Genomic DNA, 20,594 nt, shown 5'->3' with positions numbered 1-20,594 from the left:
TCCGCCGGGCGTGGTGGCGCATGCCTTTAATCCCAGCACTTGGGAGGCAGAGGCAGGTGGATTTCTGAGTTCAATGCCAGCCTGGTCTACAAAGTGAGTTCCAGGACAGCCAGGGCTACACAGAGAAACCCTGTCTTGAAAAAACAAAAAACAAACAAACAAATTCCAAAGGTCATGCTATCATAATTCAGATAACAGACATATAATCAGTGAAAAATTAGCAACAAGAAATACCTCATCACATAATTCTAACTCTATTGTTTAGTTTAGCCTTTTAAGAATCATATATTGGGGGCTAGAGAGATGGCTCAACAGTCAAGAGCCCTGACTGCTCTTCCAGAGGTCCTGAATTTAATTTCCAGCAATCACATGGTGGCTCACAACCATCTGTAATGGGATCCGATGCTCTCTTCTGGGGTGTCTAAAGAGAATGCCAGTGTACTCACATACATAAAAATAAATAAATAAATAAATAAATAAATCTAAAATAAGTAAGATTTACAAGAGAATTATATATTAAGGGCTGCAAAACTGGCTCAATAGTTAAGAGCACTTGCTACCTAATCACTGAGGACCAGAGTTCAGATCCCAGCACCCACACCTTCTCTGGCCTCTGTGAGCACCTACACACACACAAGTATGCACACATTCTGGCATACACACAGATACACATATTCACATAAGTAAAAAATATATATATATTTTTAAAATTCTATTCTGGAGTCAGGCATGGTGGTTCAAGCCTGTTATGTCAGCACTTGGAAAACTGAGGCAGTAAGATAGCCATTGAGTTTGAGGCCAGCCTGCGTGAGAGAACATTTCAAAGTAGGGAAAGCAGGCTCAATTTTAAACTTGAATGCCCAACGAAGGTGAAGTGGTTAGAATAACGTAATTCCTGCCCTTATAGCGTCCACAATTTAGCTGAAGGGTAGAATAAAAACCCACAGGGGAAAAGTTCCACGTCTTTGGATTTCATGACTTTAGACATGACACCAAAAGCAGAGAAAACTAAAGCACAAATTATACTTCATCAAAAATAGAAACATTTTGAGCTGAGCAGTGGTGGCACATGCCTTTAACCCCAGCACAGCACTCGGGAAGCAGAGGCAGACTAGCTAATCTTTGAGTATGAGGCCAGCCTGGTCTACAGACAGCCTGGGCTACAAGGAAAACCCTGTCTCAAAAAACAAAGCAAAACAAAAACAAAAACAAAACAAAAACAAAGACAAAAACAAAAAACAAGGGGCTGGAGAGATGGCTTGGTGATTAAGAACACTGACTGTTCTTCCAGAGGTCCAGAGTTCAATTCCCAGCAACCACATGGTGGCCCACAACCATCTGCAATGGGATCTAGTGCCCTCTTCTGGTGTGTCTGAAGGCAGCTACAATGTACTCACATAAAATAAACCAAAAAGACACATACACACACACACACACACACACACACGCACACACACACACACACGCACACACGCACACACAAACTTTTAAGCTGGGGCAATGGTGGTTCACACCTTTGACTCCAGCTCTCAGGAGGCAGAGAAAGGCAGATTTTCTGAGTTCAAGGCCACCCTTGACTACAGCCAGAGCTACATGGGGGGGGGGGGGTGATGCAATGGGACTTTTGTCTAACAAAGGAATACAATCAACAGGGAGTAAAAAGATATCCAATGGAACCATAGAGAGTATTTACAAATCACTTCTCTGATAAGCGATTACCATAGAGAATATTTTTATTCTTTAGCACTGGAGAAGCAGAGGCAGGCAGATATCTGATAGAATCAGCCTACCTAAGGAGTTCCAGGATAGCCAGGGCTACATAGAGAGAGCCAGTCTCAAAAAAAAGGGAACAAAATATATAAAAGCTACAACTCAAGTATATCACCAAAAAAAATTTTTTTAAAGCCCAGCTAGGGATTCGATCAGTGGTATTGCTCTGGCCTAGAAAACTTAAGATCCTGTGGATTCGATTCCCAATACCCAAATGGTAGCTCACAATGGTCTTTAACTCTGCCAGTTCCAAGGAAATCTATGCAACCACCAGGGCCTACAGAGTAACAGTCTGCATGAAGCAAGAATGAAATCCAGTTGAAAATAATTCATTACATTGGTTCAAACTTCTAGAGTCTAACATTGGGCAGTTTATTTTAGATAAATTTAAGTTCAGTAAAATTTGAAAGTTTCCTGGTATAACACAATTCCCTGTGCACAGGAGGCATAACTACATCGAAACTCTTCTCAAAATACATGTCACTTCTTTCATGAAGATGGGTTCTAGAAACAGGCTATATGTGTTATCTTAAGGGCTTAGGGGAGGATCTGGTGTGGTCTCAGTCAGACACATAGTAACAAAGGTCATTTGGGCTGTCAGTCACCTCTGGTCCTGGTTATGGAAGCTTGCCATACAAATAACACAAAGGACACCTGACTATTAAGCATTTCTGGTCCTGACGGTGGGGGAATGGGGGAGCCCATAGCCATACACATAATACAACAGCTGCCTAGATTATTAGACTCCTCTGGTCCTGCTTGGGGGAGCTTGGTATGGCCTGCCCCTACAGATAGCACAAGAATCACCTAAGTTATTAACCACCATTCCCAGTCTTCCGGACAGAAAGCAGGTCATACATCTTTTCCTTGTAAACAACAACCCTGAATAGTTATCATTCTTGGTTTCCCTAGTGCCATCTGTGAGCACAAGAATCTTTGTGCTGACAACAGAAATCCAACACCTTCTTCTGGCCCCATGGCACCAAGCACACATGGTGCACAGACATCCATGCAGGCAAACCACCAGTACACATAAAACTTAAAAACTTACTTGGGGGGGATCATAAAAATGGTTAAACTCAGGAGAAAAAAAAAAGAATGGTTAGCTGCCAGGAGAGAGGTGAATGAGAAACTACTGTTTAAGGAGTACAGAATTCACTTTGGACAGATAAAAATAGCTCTATAGAAAATCAGGAAACATTTTTCCATGTTGTACTATACTTAAACGTGCCTGCAATAAACTGCCCAGTGTCAGACTTAAGTTTGAACCAATACTAACTACTGAGTAGTGTTGAACTGGATTTCCTTCTGGCCCCATGTGGATTGTTACTCTGTCAGCCTTGGTGGCACAAAGACCCTCACAGGTTTCTCTGGAATTAGCAGAGATTGCATAATAATGTTCATTTACTTAAAGTCAGTGAGCATGCGCACACACATACACAAAGTTTAAATGGTAACTTTTGTTGTGCACATCTTACCACAAAAAAACCATAATCAGTTCTCTGCATCTACATGGTAGCACACAACTGTCTATAGCTCTCATTCCAGGGGCCAGATACCTGTTCTGACCTCTCTATGGATACCACACACACATGACGCACAGACACACATTCAGATGCACACACATGAAATGAAATGAAATAAAATTCCTAAAAATAAATGAAGGATAGTAAATAACACTACCATTTTATCTTTACAAGTTTTAAGATTTTTGGATCCTTTCTCCAACAGTGTGTGTGTGGGGGGTGTCATTCAGTTTTTGGAGGGGTATAAAAACAATTATTACAAAGCATTCCAACAAAATGGCCACAGACCCAGGGTAGGATACAAAGGAAATAATTTACAGCAGAAAATCAGCCTGGTATGTAGCTCAGTAAGAGATTGTCTAGCATAGAAGAGGTCCTAGGTTAAGCCCCAGTACCACATACACCTAGTGAACCTCAGAATTCCAACACTCATGTGTGGAAACAAGAGTTTCAAAAGTCCAAGGTCATCTGGTGCTACATAACAAGCAGAGACCGTCTGGGCTACATGAGACACGGTATCAAAAATAAGAATTATAGGCTGCTAAGTGGCTCATTGGGTAAAGGCACTTACTAATAAGACTGAAATTTGAGTTAGATCCCCGGGAATCACATGGTGGAAGGAAAAAAACCAATTCACAAAAAGCTGTCCTGTCTCTTCACTTGTGTGAGTGTGTGAGTACATGTATGTAAATATTCTTATGAAAAATACTTTGTTCTGAAACAGACTCTTAACTATATAGCCTTAGCTGGCCTGGAACTCCCTATATATTCCAGGCTGGCTTCGAACTCAATTCTGCCTCTGCAGTATGAGCCACTGCACCAGCCCCTGCCCCACTCAACCCCCACCCCCCAAAAAATTAATGAAAGTAAATTAGTCTGAAATTTTAAGTAAAAGCTAGAATTCAGAAGATCTTGAACTCAACCATAAGACTAACCAGCACAATTACACAGCAGCATTAGGTTTCAAAATAAGTGTGGGAACTCTGGGCTGCCAAGGTGGCTCAGCAGGTAAGATACCTGCCACCAGCCTACCTAACAACCTCAACTGGATCACTGGCACCCACATGTTTATTCAAAGAAGAGAAACAACTTTTCCAAGTTGTCCTCTGACCACACTTGTACACACAAACATACAAAATAACAGAACATGAACTTTTCAAAGGGGTTTCCTTTTTTTCTTTAGAAACTTTAAGAGCTCAATCACCCTGAGCAGCACCTGTGCAAACACAGAGGCACAGGGCAGATAAAGTCAACTGATCTTGGGGTTCCTGCAGTGCTAACACTGTGCTGTTTCTTAGTGATATACATAGTGTTCAGTTTATGTGCATTCGCTGAACAAATGATCCTAATCTGAGCATTTTTCTCTAATTATACTTCAATTTTGAATAGGTTCCTATTAAAGATTAAGCCTTAAACCAGGAGTGACAGCACAGGCGTTTGATCCTGGCACTGGGAAGCAGAGGCAGGTGGATCTCTGTGAGTCTGAGGCCAGCCTGGTCTACTTAGAATTGTAAGTCAGCCAGGACTGCATAGAGAGACCCTGTCTCAAAAACCTTATTACCCCTACACATACACTTCTCAGAAAACATTTACCAAACAGTATAAAAGATGTAATATAGAAGCTGTATAAGATACCAAAGCACTGAACACCAAGAGAAAACCCAGAGGTTTCAAAAAATAAGTAAGTTTGCCAGGTGATTGATTAAGAGAAAGCAACATGGTCCAGAGGGAAAAACACAGGGGGAATGAAATAAACAATTAATCCCAGCATTTGGGAGACTGAGGCAGGAAGATCACTAAATTCACTCCAGACCCTTTGCTAAATAAATAATAAAGCAAACAAACAACTAAACAGCTTACTCAGATACTACTGCATAGTCCACAGCACCAAAAAGGAAAAAGAAAAGTCAAGTCTAAAAGTGGAGTGTAAGCAAAGAAAGGCATGGAAACAAAACACTGTAGAGCAAATTCTGTCACTGACTAGATCTGGTAGAACGAAAAAGGGACAAAGTTGAAGAAAGCTCAAGTTGCCCAAAACAGCAATTTGATTGTAATCAATTGCCTCACCTGTCATTGTACTGTCATAAGCTTAGACTCCAGAAAGATTCCCTTCCTCCTTCCTCCCTTCATTCAATAGAGCATCTAATTTGCCCCCCCCCCCCGTACCAAATACTAAACCAAAGGTTAGGTAGGGCGTGAGCCCTGCCTTGAACAGGTTTACACGAGGTTATACTTTCCAACAAGGATGGCAAACTGGGATATCAATAAGTTACAACACAAACAGAAGGTACTAAGAAAACTTGACACAAAGTTTGCTACCAGAAATGAAAATGCTGGATCTTGAGACATGACCAACACTTCCGAGGCTTTGCCAAGATGCCTGGTGCCACCCTAACCCAATCTTTAGTTGGGTCCTTTCCACTCATCCAGATCACCTTTACCCACATGACCTACCTTCCCCACTCAACTCCTTGCTTTTACACACACACACCAATTCAAATTTTCTCTAAGCATCAGCAATGAATAAAATGCTGCTCAGATCATGAAAGCCCCTACGATGGCATCCACAGCTTTAGAATAAAATCTAAACATAGCCATCTGTGACCTGGCCTTTGCCTTCCCTGACAACCTTAGGTGAGACCTTCTCCCTACTTCAGTACTCAATAAATAGATCTCCTCTAAACCTCTAGGCCTCCAAATAAATGCTTAGTGGCTCAGGCCACTTACTCCTGTTAAGGATCCTCCTCCTTCATCCCGTCTGAGTTTCAGCCAGTCCACATACCACTGCTGCCTTCAACAAGCAGGGGTATCTGTGCTATCACTAACATGACTTTCTTTAACATTACAAGGTAGGAGGAGACCCATTTGGGTCAGGAGAGAAACTACACTCAAAATACAGAACTGGATGTTTGCAGCTAAGGCTGATGACAGAGGGGTGCACAGCTCAAATACAGAGCACTTGCTGAGCATGTACAAGGTTTGCTCTCCAATACCACAGTGGTGGTGGGTGGGGTTTGATGAGAAAAGGCACAAGGCAGTGAGTGAGAAGAAAACAGACACCCCTCACCTTTGATCACTATATAAAATGTCTCTGATGGGAATGGAGGTGGATGGTACCACATAACTGCTGCTGAAAACCAATATATCCGGTTACAATCATATGCAAGGAGGAGTTGAAAAGTATAGGGGAAAAGAACAAAAAAAATCACGATTCCACTTAAATGCCCCTTTAGGGTTTCTCCCCATTCCTTCTGTCGCATTACTTCAACTCATGCTTCATCCAGTTCAAAAGCCACCACCTTCCAGAACGGCCAGACTTATAAACTTACTAACACCCCATCCACGCTCCCACGCGCTTCTGTTGTTTGCATTATACACAATATGACCCAGACAGGCGTGATGGCACACATCTGAACCCCAACACTCAGGAAGCTTGAGCTAGTTTGGGGCTTTATAGTGAGATCCAGAATGGAATCCAAAAAAAAAAAAAAAAAAAAGGATGTGACACTAGAGAAGCTTTCAGGACTCAAAGAAATAATTTTTAAAACCTGTTTGTTTTTAACTTAAACAGAGGCTATGAAATGATTTTCCCCCATTCAATCCTTTTGTAAAACAAAACAAATTCCATTTCTTAAGGTAATATCCACCTGTAGTCTTTAAAACTCAACGCTAAACACAAAATATCCTTACTAAAACACCTGAAAGATACAATAAAGCACAGATTTACACCATAAATTATTGTAAATTCCATACACAGATACACACACACACACACCTAAAATAAAACCAAGTGTTATGAAAGAACGGAACATAAGAGGGTATCTCAACCCTTGATTTAAGCCAACCGCACATTGAATTATTGGGGTGGCCACTGCTTGAAAACCAAGGTTACGATTCGAGTCAACAACACCCCCGCCCCTAAGTTCTACACGCACATTAACAAGCTCCTTTTAAAGTCGAAAGGCAGGTCATTGGCGATGCCCGCCCTCGGGAAGTAGGGGTAGGGAGACCCAGTGTCCCAGGCAAGTCTGGGCTATGCGCTCTCGGTAACCCAAAGTTAGTAACTCTAAAGCCACTCCTGAAAACTGAGCGTAATGTCAGTGAGGTTCCACAGCAAAAGAGATTGAATAATTTTAAGGTAAAAATTAAAAGTCCTTTGCCACAAGTCCACACGGGTGTGGCGCACCTTAAGGACAAGAGCGCTGGAGAACAGGAAGCTACGACTCCCATTCTCCGTGGGCCGGGCTGGAATGTCGGCTCCTCCGACCTCTGGTCCCGCAAACGCCAAGTTTCAGCAGCGGGAAGGGGGAGGGGAGTGGCCGGAACAAATCCAGGGAACAATCGCGTCCCTACAACACCCCACTGCCCGATCGCCAGGGACACGCCGCGGTTGTCCCTCAGTGAGGGAGGCGGCCTGAGGCGCGACGCTGGTCCCGCGCGCGCTCCCCGCTCCGGGAACAAAGTTTAGAAAGAAGGAGAAAGTTTTCCAAGGAGTCGCCCCGCTTCGCGAGCGTCGGGCTCCGCCCGCCCAGGCCCAGGCTGCTCCGGGATGCCGCCCCAGCCCGACGCTCTAGGGCGGCGGCAGCCGAGAGCCCGAGCCGGACACCCGGGACCCCAGCCTGAGGAGCCCCGCGCCCCACCAGGGGGCCCCGCGCGCCCCGAGGGGAGGTACGAAGAGTTACCTGCGGCGAACGGAACCAGCGCGGGACGACTCCTGAGGCGCCAAGCCGACGGCCGCCGCTTTGTCTCCCGCCCGTCCGGCTCCCAGGAGGAAATGGGCCGCCCTGCGCCCCCGCCCCCGGCCCGCCCCGCGCCGCGCCCGCCCGCCCTTCCCGGCACCTCCCTCCGCGCGCTCTTCCAGGCGCCTCCCGCGGCCTCCACACCGCCGGTCCGGGCCTGGAGCAGCCGGCGCTTTCTAGGGAGCGCCTCCCACCCGGACCGTAGCCTGGCAACTCCAGGCCGGGACCCCCAGAAGTCCTTTTTGGTTTGTCCTTCGGGCACGCAGACCCCGACCCCCGACGGGAAAGGAGGGGCGGAGACTCAGGGAACAGCCCGCGGCGGGGACAGGCGGGCGGAGGGCAGGTGAGTCACCGCTCCCGGCTCAGGTGAGTCTCTGGGCGCGGCCCCGGAAGGCCCCGCCCCGTCCGGCTCCCGGGGACCCGCGCGGCCACGCCGGGTCCTGCTCGACGCACGGCTGTGGGGGTCAGGCACCTGTATCCTAGTCCCAGGCTCCCAGAAAAGGGGCGGCCTTCTGCTTTGCTTTACCAAAGGAGAAACACAGCAAGTAAAGGTTCTGCCTCTCCAGGCACAGTGGAACAGAACCCTCAAGACCTGGGGTTTGTTTGCTTTTGTTTTGTGGTGTTTGTTATTTTTTGTTATTTTGTTTTGTTACTTTATTTTTGAGGTAGGGTCTCACAGTTTAGGCTGGTCTCGAACTGGCTGTGTAAGCAAGAATGACCTAAAAACTTTTTTATCATGGAGAGTTTCTGAACTTGTGTGGAAATCAGGATGTGTGGGCATTGAATTTACTCAAGTGCCAACTTACCTTAAACTCCTAATCCTCCTGCACACCCCCGCAACTGCTGCGATTATAGGTCTGCACCATTATACCCGGTCTTTTAGGGCCTCTTAAAAAGAGTGAGCAAATGAGAGCGATGGCCCCGTGGGTGAAGTTGTTTGCCAGTCTATCAGCAATGCTAGCCTGACAACCTGAGTTGTGGAAAGACAGAATGAAGGCCACAGAGATGTCCTCTGACTTCCACACTGGTGAAGATGGCAAATCCACCCACCTATGTGTCACACACACACATAACAATAATAATAATTATAATAAGCATATGCACCCACATACATATCACACAATAATAATAATAATAAATAAATTTTAATTTTAAGAGAGTTGAAGATGTCTCAGTGATAGAGTGCTAGCCTAGTATGCCCTGGATTTAATCTTCGGCACTACAAAAAGAAAACGAAAAAAGACATACCTTCACAAGGCCATTCTTGTCCAACCACTCTTGTGTTTCTAGTTTTGGGGTTTTGCCTCCCATAGTCCTCTCTGACTAGAGCGTCTGCTTTTCCCTTACTTGGCTGTGGCAGGACATAACAATCACGTAATAAATATTTGGCCTAGCTATGATCCCAGTACTTGGGAGGCTTAGGCAAGTCTCAAGGATTACCACTAGAAAGAACCTTTCTCAGAAGGGGAGGTCGGGCGGGCGGGGAGGTCGTGTTCTTTATTTGTTTGCTTGAAGTAGTAATAAAAGAGTCAATTGGCTCAAAACTTTTGAGAGAGAGAGAGAGGGGGACCGGAATCTCTCACTCGGGAGGCAGAGGCAGGCGGATTTTTGAGTTCGAGGCCAGCCTGTTCTACAAAGTGAGTTCCAGGACAGCCAGGGCTATACAGAGAAACCCTGTCTCTAAAATAAAAAAATAAAATAAAATAAAAACAGGAATCTCTTGAGTTTGAGAACAGCCTAGTCCACTACAGAGTGACTTCCAGGATGACCAAGGCTACACAGAGAAACCCTGTCTAGGCTAGGGGATGACTCAGTGGATACAGGCTCTTGCCCAACCCATATGACCTGAGTTCAATCCCAAGGACCCACATGGAGGAAGGACAGAACTGACTCCCAAAGGTTGTCTTCTCACCTCTACGTAAGCACCATGGCATTTATGCGTGTGGGCAGGCGAGTGAGCGCGCACACACACACACACATAAGTAAATTTTAAAGGAATCGAAAGAACTGGTGGTTGTGTGCCTGTGACCACAGCACCCAAGGGATTGAGGAAGAACTGCTACAAGTTCATGGCCAGCCTGGGTCACACGGTAAAGGCTGCATGGTAAGATGGCTTTAGATTAAGTAAACAACATTGTGAAGGGATCTTGAATTCAGAAAGCTTTAAGAACTACAATGGCTGGCTTTTTCTATGTGTAAGAACTACTTTGTCCTGGAGCCCAACAATGGCTGACTTTTTCTATGTGTTGTCAAGCCATTGGTGATGATCTTATCTAGACTTGACAATGAACATGCTGACAATGCAGAAGTACATTTCCACCTTAGACCTTGACCCTGAATTTGAGACAATATATTCAGATCTCTGCTATCTCTTTCCGTTTGGCTTCTGGTAGGCTTATCAAACTTCCAGGACCACATATCAAAAGCTGCTTTCCCGATAACTCTCCAGACTTGCTGACCCCACAGCAGGGGCCATCAGCATAGTTAGAAACTCTAATCCAGAAACCTTGGAGTTGGGGCTGGAGAGATGGTTCTTCAGTTAAGAGCATTTGTTGCTCTTACAGAGACCTACTTTTGGGGCTCACAACCATCCATAACTCCAGTTCTAAGGGATACATTCTTCTTACCTCAAAAGGCATCAGACACATATGTGGTACAGACATATATATAGCTATAGATATATATACACATATACATACACATATATATATGTGTATGTATATACATATATATAAGTATAACATCCATGCATATGAAATAAAATATATTTTTTTTAAATCTTGGGATTATCTTTGATTATTTGTTCTTCCGTTTTTCATTTGATTACTTCAAAATATACTCAGAACTCACCCTCTTTACTTCTCTGCTGAGTCCAGTCAGCTGTAACCACCTCTGCCTAAGTTTCACAGAAGACTCCTAACCTCTCTCTCTTCCGTCCTCGCCTTCCTCACTGTAGCCTTAGTTCAGCAGCCTGAGTGATCCTATAAAACTTAAGTCAGAAACTGTCACTAGCTCTGCCCCAAACCTCCAGCAGCTCTCACCTGTCAGAACAGGAGCCAAGGTCCTTATAAGGGCCTCCAGAGCTCTCTTGCCCCCACACACTTCTCTGACACAGTGGCCTCCTTACTATTCCAAGATAGGCTTTTGCCTCAGGGCCTTTCTTTCTGCTTGGAATGCTCTCCTCCTAATACCAGCCTGACTCATTCCTTCTCTGCCAGGTGCTCAAGTTTCTCAAGTGAGACCTCTCAACTACTATGTCTAAAATCTATCATCTTGCATCATATAAAATTATAATTTTGAATACATATTTGTAATTGCATATGTGATCTATAAAACCGTATATATGGTGATATATATGGTTCCCTGCTTTTTTCTGACTTCCTTTCACTAAATTTTAAGCCACATGAGGACTAGAATTTGTATTTAATATGTTCAATGTTATATTGTTGTTGCCTAGACTAGTAGTTGGAACATAGCAGGCCTCTCAATAAATACTTCCTGAGTGAAATGTACAGAAGATTGGGAGGAAATGAATTTTATTATATTCCAAGGGAATGTGCCTAGGAATAGGAAGCAAAATACAACTTAAAACACTAGCCCAGCACTTCAGAGGCTAAGGCAAACATTCAAGGACAGTCTCAGCTACAGAGTAAAAAAAAAAAAAACCTACCCCAAAACACAAGACACAAGGGTTGAAGAGATGGTTCAGAGATGAAGAGGACTAGCGGCTTTTCCAGAGAACTCTACTTCTAGCTGCCTGGAAGTCAGTCTTCCACTAGCCACCTCCAGATGAAGATGTAGAATTCTCAGCTCTGCCTGTACCATGTCTGCCTGGATGCTGCTGTGTTCCCACCTTGATGATAATGGACTAAACCTCTGAACCTATAAGCCAACCCCAATTAAATGTTGTCCTGTATAAGACTTGCCTTGGTCATGGTGTCTGTTCACAGCAGTAAAACCCTGATAAAGACAGACAGCTTCCAGAAAAACATCACATAACACAACTGAGTCTCCAAAGAAACCAGAAATGTCCACTTCAATCTCCCCTTGAATAAAATCTACACAATCTTGCCCTGGCTATAGACCTCTTGTAGACTTTTTCTTTCCACTTAAGCCCACATCAAGGTCCTGATATCCCTATAAATTATCAGGCATTGTCTTGCCCCACAGCCTCTGTGTTCCTAGTTCCTTCTGTTTGGAATGGTCTTTCTCTGGTAGCGCCTTTGTTCACTCCATAACTTACTCCCAGACTACTCATTGTAAAACAACAATAGCATCCTCTTCCCTTTCCCATGATGGGGTTGTACTGGGTATTCCTGGCTGACCTGGAACTTGATATTATAGACCAGGCTGGCCTGGAACTCACAGAAACCCACCTGTCGCTCACTGCCTCTTGAGCGCTGAGAGTAATGGGCACCACCATGCCCTGCTTCCTTTGCCCAGACTTATTATGCTACTGTACTGTATTGCACTCATCACATTATTTATTTGTAGTGTGGGTTCTGTTTACTGTTGTAACTCCAGAACCTAGAACAGTTCTTCACAAGTACCATGTACCCAACGAATAGTTTCACGTCTGAAAGATAACAGCGAGCTATTACAGTGTTTACATGCAAGGAGGGGAGCAGAAAGGACTGTTGAGGCTTAAAGTATGGGAAGTATTTTAATGTGTGGATGAAAAGAAGTAGGTATATTTGAGCGTTATGCAGGAGAACAGAGGACTGGATGTGAGACTCTAGGAAAGAAGTCACGGATGAGTCCCAGGTTGAAGCTTGATCAACTAAAGCAATACCAGTGCCATTTACCCACAGAAGAGTTTGGGATATAAAGAAGTGACATTGCAGTAGAGTAATACACATAGTTATTTTGAGTCATGCAAACATGACTCAAAAGAGAGAGAGAGAGAGAGAGAGAGAGAGAGAGAGAGAGAGAGAGAGAGAGAGAATAACACCATAGAGAGAGGAATGTCTAAATGTACGCTTGGAAAGGCTCAAAGAAGCTAGATAGAGACTCGAGTTGAGTGCGGCAAGAAGATGAAGTGACTGACACAGAAGGAAGAGGATCCAAACTAGGAAACTAAGTTCCCTCTTCCCTTCCTTCCCTAACATGTGCCTATTCCCTTGCATGTCAAGGTCTTTGCTTTTTCTGAATTTGCTTCTAGGTGGCCAGGATTATGCCCTTATGTACTGAGCCATCTAACCTGTCCTCTCTTAATTTTAGACAGGATGTCTTAGTCAGGGTTTGTATTCCTACACAAAACATCATGAGCCGGAAGCAAGTTGGGGAGGAAAGGGTTTATTCGGCTTACACTTCCCACATTGCTGTTCTTCACCAAAGGAAGTCAGGACAGGAACTCACGCAGGACAGGAACCTGGAGACAGGAGCTGATGCAGAGGCCATGGACAGTGCTGATTACCACCTTGCTTCTGTGGCTTGCTCAGTTTGCTCTCTTATAGAACCCAGGACTTCCAGCCCAAGGATAGCACCACCCACAATGGGCTGGGCCCTCACCCCTGATCACTAATTGAGAAAATCCCTTACAGCTGGATCTCATGGAGGCATTTCCTCAAGGGAGGCTCCTTTCTCTGTGATAACTCCAGCTTTTATCATGTTGACACACAAAACTAGCCAGTACACAGGGTTTTTCTTTTTCTTTCTTTCCTTTTGTTTGTTGATTGTTTGTTTGTTTGTGTTGGTTTTGTTTTATTTTCTGAAACAGGGTTTCTGTGTGTAAACCAGGCTGACCTGGAACTCGCCTACCTCTGCCTCCCAAATGCTGGGATTAAAGGGGTGCTTCACCACCATCTGGCTGTATTTGGAGCTTTCTAAGGAGGAGGATAGATGGTTGTCCCCTGGAAAGGAATGTTCGTAACAGCTCTCTGCCAGTGAGCAGTGTTACTTGTCCTCATTTTACTTTGTACTGTTTTTTTCTAGACTGTCTCACTACGTTATTTAAGCTCTGCCTTGAATTTTCTCTGTAACCAGGCAGACATGTAAGCATCCTGCCTCGGTCCTCTGAGTTGGAGGAATTACAGGCTTACACCCCAGGCCTGACTGAAGTGAAAACTTAAGGGTTCTTTAAAAAGTCACTTGTGGGGGCTGGAGAGATGGGTCAGCAGTTAAGAGCACTGGCTGCTCTTCCAAAGGTCATGAGTTCAATTCCCATGGTGGCTCACAACCATCTGTAATTGGATCTAATGCCCTTTTCTGGTGTATCTGAAGACAGCAACAGTGTACTCATATAAATATAAAATAATTTAAAAAAAAAAAAAGTCAGTTGTGGAGCTGGTGAGATGGCTCAGAAGGTAAGAGCACCCACTGCTCTTCCTTAGGTCCTGAGTTCAGATCCCAGCAACCACATGGTGGCTCACGGCCATCCATAACAGGATCTGACTCCTCTTCTGGAGTGTCTGAAGACAGCTACAGTGTACTTACATATAATAAATAAATAAATAAATAAATAAATCTTAAAAAAAAAAGTTGTGTTAGATGGTGTTTTGTTGGGACACATGAAGGAGTCTTTTCTTAAAGTTGATAGAGTTGAAAGGCTAAGGAGACTCGTGAAGGAAGGTTTCCCTGAAGCAGACACGGGAGAAAGAATGTTCTGCTAAAGCAAGCATGTGAAAGGACACGTGATGAAGGAGTCTTTGTTAGTGACACATATGTATTGGTCCATGTTACATTGCATAGTTGAGCTACATTTGTCTGGACTCCATAGAGAAAAACACACCAGAAAAACTTCTAGTAATATATTGTGGCTTTTTTGCCACTTCTGTAGACTCGGGCTGATTGACAAAATGATGTCAGCTGAGACAGGCACACATGAGACAAGACCCATGAAAGACATGTGATGTTTAAAGGGATTATAAAAGGGACAGTGACAAAGACTAAACTTGGCTTACTTCTAGATCTCGAGCTAGCTATATAGCACTTGTTGGTCTCCCGTCTTCATTGATCTTCTCTGAGACACAGCTGAGAACTTCTCTTGACATTCCTGCTGGTCCCTCCTGCTGACTCATGCCTGGGCTGAGGCCTGGCTGCCTCTGTTAGATAGTGTCTCTGATACTGATTCATGTTTGCTACCAAACTCTACCAAACTAGACTGCTGATGTATCCATAAAGTGTTCACTAGTAGATGGAGCTGCCACTGCTAACCTATGAACTAAACCGCCAATTTCCAGACAACACCGATAAGATTTACTCCAAACAACCCTTTCTAAACAGGTTCACTTCCTCCATATCCTTTCTTTTTCACTACCTCTAAAAGATGATGGGCTAAAAAAGAGGTTAAAACATTTAAAAACCTGGGGTCTGGTTTAGTGGTTAAAGCACCAGCTGCTCTTCCAGAGGTCCTGAGTTCAATTCCCAATAACCACATGGTGGCTCACAACCATCTGTAATGGGATCCAATGCATGCTTCTCTAGTGTGTGTCTGAAGACAGCTGTTGTGTAATCATATAAATAAAAAATAAATAAATATTTTTTTAAAATTTAAAACCCATCATTAAAAATAAAATTTTTAAAAATTAAAGTTACACCTGACACTGTATTTCTAGTCTTTGTAGTTTTAATACTTCTCTGGAATTGTCTAATCGTTAATTTTCCTTTTTTTTTTTTTTTTTTTTCAAATGTTTCTTTAGTGGGACATAGCATTTTGTGGCTGAGTATAGAAAGCATAGGACTACTTGGGAAAGTCAGATCTTTCCTTCTACCATGTAAATCCGGGAGGCCAAACTCAGGCCCTTGGGTTTGGTGGCAAGTACCCTTACCTGCTGAGCCATGTCACCAAGCCAAATTTTCTCCCCACCCCATTGTTTGTGTGTGTGCATGTGTGTGTGTGTGTGTGTGTGTGTGTGTGTGTGTGTATGTCTAGGCCAGGAATCAATATTATTGAGTATCTTTTCTCACTTTTCATGTTATATTTTTTAAATTATATTTTGTTTATTTTTTAATTGGGGGAGGGGTGGTGTGCCATGGTACATATGTAGAAGTCAGAGGCAACTTTGGGCCATCCTGTGGATGGTCTGAGTCTGAGAGAGCAAACCCAGGTCCTTGAGGTTGGTGTGAAGCCTTTACCTGCTGAGATGTCTCACTAGCCCTTCCACTTGTTTTTTGAGGCAGAGTCTCAAACTTAACCTGAAGTTTGCAATTTTAACTAGGTTAGCTAGACAGTGAGCTCCCAGGATCTACCTGCATCCACACATCGCTAGCTCTGGGTTGGCTAGACAGTGAGCTCCCAGGATCCCCCTGCATCCACACATCACTAGCCCTGGGTTAGCTAGACAGTGAGCTCCCAGGATCCCCCTGCATCCACACATCGCTAGCCCTGGGTTGGCTAGACAGTGAGCTCCCAGGATCCCCCTGCATCCACACATCGCTAGCCCTGGGTTGGCTAGACAGTGAGCTCCCAGGATCCCCCTGCATTCACACATCGCTAGCCCTGGGTTGGGTTTACAGACGCCACCTTACCTGACTTTTATGCCAGTGCTGGGGAATCAAACTCATGCTTATGCTGCAAGTACTTTATCTACAAGCTATCTCCCCAGTTGATTCTTTCTCCTCCATTTTGGGGTATTTCGTAAGGACACTGTCCTTATCTGTTTGGTTGGTAGTTTGTTTGTTTTTCAGGTTTCTCCCATAATTTAGCACAGCACCTGGAGCATAAAATATACATGAAAACAATTTGCAGGGGCCCGGAGAGAGAACTCAGCAATTAAGACAGTGGCTGCTTGCCAAGTAGGAGAGGCACACACCTTTGATCCCAGTACTCAGGAGGCAGAGACAGGCAGGTCTCAAGAGTTTGAAGCCAGCCTGGTCTACAGAGAGAATTCCAGAACAGCCAGGGCTACACAGTAAAACCCTGTCTTGAGAAACCAAAAAGAAAAGAAAAAAAAAGAAAACAGTGGCTGTTCTTCCAAGGGACCCAGGTTCAATTCCCAGCACCCACTTGTAACTTGGAACTGTCTATGACTCTAGATCTGATACCCTTCCTTTTCTAGCTTCCATAGGCACCAGGCATGCATATGTGCAGCTAAAATACCCACAGGCATAATAGTAGAAGTAGTAATTGTAATAATAGTAATAATAATAAGAAGAAGAAGAAGAAGAATAAGAAGAAGAAGGAGAAGAAGAAGAAGAAGAAGAAGAAGAAGAAGAAGAAGAAGAAGAAGAAGAAGAAGAAGAAGAAGAAGAAGAAATAGGATACATAATAAAATAATGAAAAGGAATAAAGTTAACATTTGCATGGGTCAGGAGAAAAGGGCAGTAGGATAAATATAACTTCATCGCTATATAGCAAGACCCTGTCTCAAAAATAATTTTTTGCTGTGTAGGTGTTGTCCATCTTTAATCCCAGCACTCAGGACAAAGAGGAGGAAGGATTGATGTGAGTTAAACATCATCCTGGTCTATTCAGAGCAGTGGCTCTCAACCTCCCAAATGCTGCAACCCTTTAATACAGTTCTTCATGTTGTGGTGACCCCCAACCATAAAATGATTTTCATTGCTACTTCACAACTATGATTTTGCTAGTATTGTGAATTGTAATGTAAACGTTTGTGTCCTGGGTATCTTTTGGGGGGTTGCAACCACAGGTTGAGAACCACTGACCTAGAGAGTTCCAGTATAAGTTTCAACTTAGATACCATCAACTGACATCAGCAGCCAAGTCTTGGGCTTAAAATGCTTGGTTTCCCTCCTAGGTCCAAGGCCCCTCATATATAATAAGACCCTGTCTCAAAAGAAAGGGGCAGGGATAAAAAAGGAAATGGCTGTAATCCCAGCTCTCAGGAAGTTAACACAGAAGCATTATGAATCCAGTGCCAACTGACGTATGGAGAAGGGGTCAGAGACTAGGGATGTAGCTTAATGGTGAATACAAGCCTAGCATAGGGTCAGCTGCCTGGGACGGCAAAAAATTAAGATATGTTTGTAGAACGAATGAGGGGCCATGGACCTCAGAGGGAAACCAAGCATTTTTAAGCCCAAGATTTGGTTGCTGATGTCAGTTGCTCACATCTAGGTTGAAAGTGACGCTTCGTCATATCTTACCTTGCTGAATATAGATCGCACACACAGTTTAAGCTGCACTAAGAAAAACTGAAGTAATCACAAAAGCACAGAATATTATGAGAGAGTGATACTGATTTGGGGGCTCTCTGCTCTCTAGCCACTCCCCCCTGCCTGACTGAAACCACATGACTTTTGTTCTGTCTCTCCTCCTGGCAGCTGCCAGGATTTTAACCTAAGCTGTGCTGTTTTTTTCTTAAACTCTTAATAAAATTGTTCCTGTGGTTTTAAAAAGGAAACAGTAATATCAAAATGTCAATAAAGATGAACTAAGCAGAGCTCATTTTACAGAATCTGTGCATCATGGGCACTTCATTAGTATTTACCTACATCATGCTAGCAAACAGCTTCACAGTTTACAGAGCCCTTTCCTGGATGTTATTGCCTTTGAGACACCAGCAACCCTAAAGGAAGGAATGATAATAAGTAAAATTCAAGAGTGATAAAGAAAAAGAACCGGTTCTACAGCCTGTAATAAAGTTACAAACTCTTGAGGTGGGTATGTTGACTCACGCCTGTAATCCGGGGATTTGGAGGTGGAGGCAGGAGGATCATGAGTTCAGAGACAGCCTATCTTAAAAAAAAAAAAAAAAAAAAAAAATGGTCGCAAAATAACGATCACCCTCCAGCCGCCATTCAATCCCAAAAGGAAAGATCAAAGGGGCTGAGCCTAAGGAGAACCGACAGAGAGGCGAGATTTGGATGAGAGTCAGCAACAACAAAAGGTGAAGCCAAACTGTAGGACCACACGGGGCAGTGGGGACCACTCGGGGCAGTGCCAAGTCCTAGCTGCCTCTCATTTCCTTTCAGATGGAGGAAGGCAGGCCTTCCCTCTGTTAGCTTAGGTAGCAACAAGGTATTTTCCTCAGGTCTATAGAGTCCAGTCATTCTCAACTAAGTCACCAAGCTGTTTAAAAATATCCCTAGGTACCACCCGTAGCAGCCCCAATTCAAACCTTCAGGAGGCATTTAGCAGTTTTAAGTCTCTCGGGAAAGCTGTGGTGTTTAAGCCAGAGCTGAGAATCACTAACTCATTGCATTGTCTAAGCCAGAGAAGAGAAGGATGAGTCACAAAAGCTTAAGATATGTTTACTAATGCATTCTTCTTACGATAGTAGTTGTTTTAATATTCCGAGTGATGAAACTCACCACTCTCTCCCCTATGTCCTTGTTGGATGGTGGCCTCAGGTCACGAGGAGCTGAGTCAAAGTACGCCGCCGGGCAGTAGCCCCTAGCCATAAAGCCATAAAGCAAGGCTTGACCCCAGCCTGGCCTGGCCCCTCCACCTGCACAGACTGTATGTCCAGGTATCCAAGACCCACCCTGGTCCCAGTCAGACCACAAGGAAACGGCTGTACGTTCCAGGTGGCCAGTCATGTGCGAGTGCATGCATATACACCCGTCCCTCAGCCCCTCGACATGAGCTCAGCCGTCATCCCTCGGAAAGGATGAAGCTCCTCACTGCTTCAATAAAGCAGACTCAGCCTGGTGAGATGGAGTGTGCGTCTCTCTCTCTCTCTGCTTCATCTTTCCTAGACTTGTCGTATGCCAGTCTGGGTGCTCAGAGCGTCCTAGTTCGTTCCAGCCTCCTCCCTGTCCTTGGACAGTTATTATTATAGTCCTCATTCTGTAGGAGAACGAGGCTTAGGTGTGAGAATGTGGCAGCACCGAGACCCCCAACAGCCAGAATCCAGAACCAAATTGTTGGTTTTTTACTTTTTCCTATGAGTGTTTGCGTGTGTGTGTGTGTGTGTGTGTGTGTGTGTGTGTGTGTGTGCGTGTGTGTGTGTGCACCACATGCATGCCCACACCTGATGAAGCTAGAAGATAGTACCGGAGCTCCTAGAACGGGAGTCACCAATGTTTGTGAGACACTGTGTGGGTGCTGAGAACTGAACCCCAGTCCTCTGCTCTCTGGAGAACAGCAAGTATTCTTAACTGTGGAACCATCTGCCCCCCCCTCAAAAACCCAACCTCCTTCTACCCCACCCCCACCCCTCAGCTTTTCCAGACACTCTGTGCAGCCCTGGCTGTCCTGGCTTTGAACTCACAGACTGCCTCCCGAGTGATGGGAGTAAAGACATGCACCACCACCATTTTAATTTTTTTCTTCTTATTTTTAATTAGGGGGTACATGCATGCAGATGCTTGAAGAGGTCAAAGACATTGGTCCTCCTGGGGCTAGAGTTGCAGGGGGTTGTGAGCCACTGGGATGGGTGCTGGGAACTGAACTCTGTCCTCTGCAGAGCAGTGAGCCATCTCTCCAGCCCCAGAACCAAACTGCTCTTTTGTCTAAATAGTCTCTTAGTCTCTGAACTCCCAGTGTCCAGTGTCGTATTCTTTTTTTTTTTTCTTTTATCTTTTTTTGTTGTTGTTGTTGTTTTCGAGATAGGTTTTCTCTGTGTAGCCCTGGCTGTCCTGGAACTCACTCTGTAGACCAGGCTGGCCTCGAACTCAGAAATCTGCCTGCCTCTGCCTCCCAAGTGCTGGG

The 20,594-nt window shown here is 44.5% G+C and overlaps 1 protein-coding gene across 1 annotated transcript in view; it reads right to left on the bottom strand.

Moving 5' to 3' along the window:
* The window catches only part of Ctnna1 (catenin alpha 1), a 134,953-nt gene extending 126,853 nt beyond the window's left edge, over positions 1-8,100 (bottom strand). The window contains exon 1 of the mRNA XM_021214540.1: positions 7,979-8,100. The gene's annotated coding sequence lies outside the window, so the exon portion shown is untranslated. The remainder of the gene's footprint in view (positions 1-7,978) is intronic.
* Positions 8,101-20,594: the final 12,494 nt, after the last annotated feature.

Source organism: Mus pahari, chromosome 15, assembly GCF_900095145.1.
Source record: "Mus pahari chromosome 15, PAHARI_EIJ_v1.1, whole genome shotgun sequence".
Classification (NCBI taxonomy): domain Eukaryota; kingdom Metazoa; phylum Chordata; class Mammalia; order Rodentia; family Muridae; genus Mus; species Mus pahari.
This window is presented reverse-complemented; position numbering and strand designations above follow the sequence as displayed.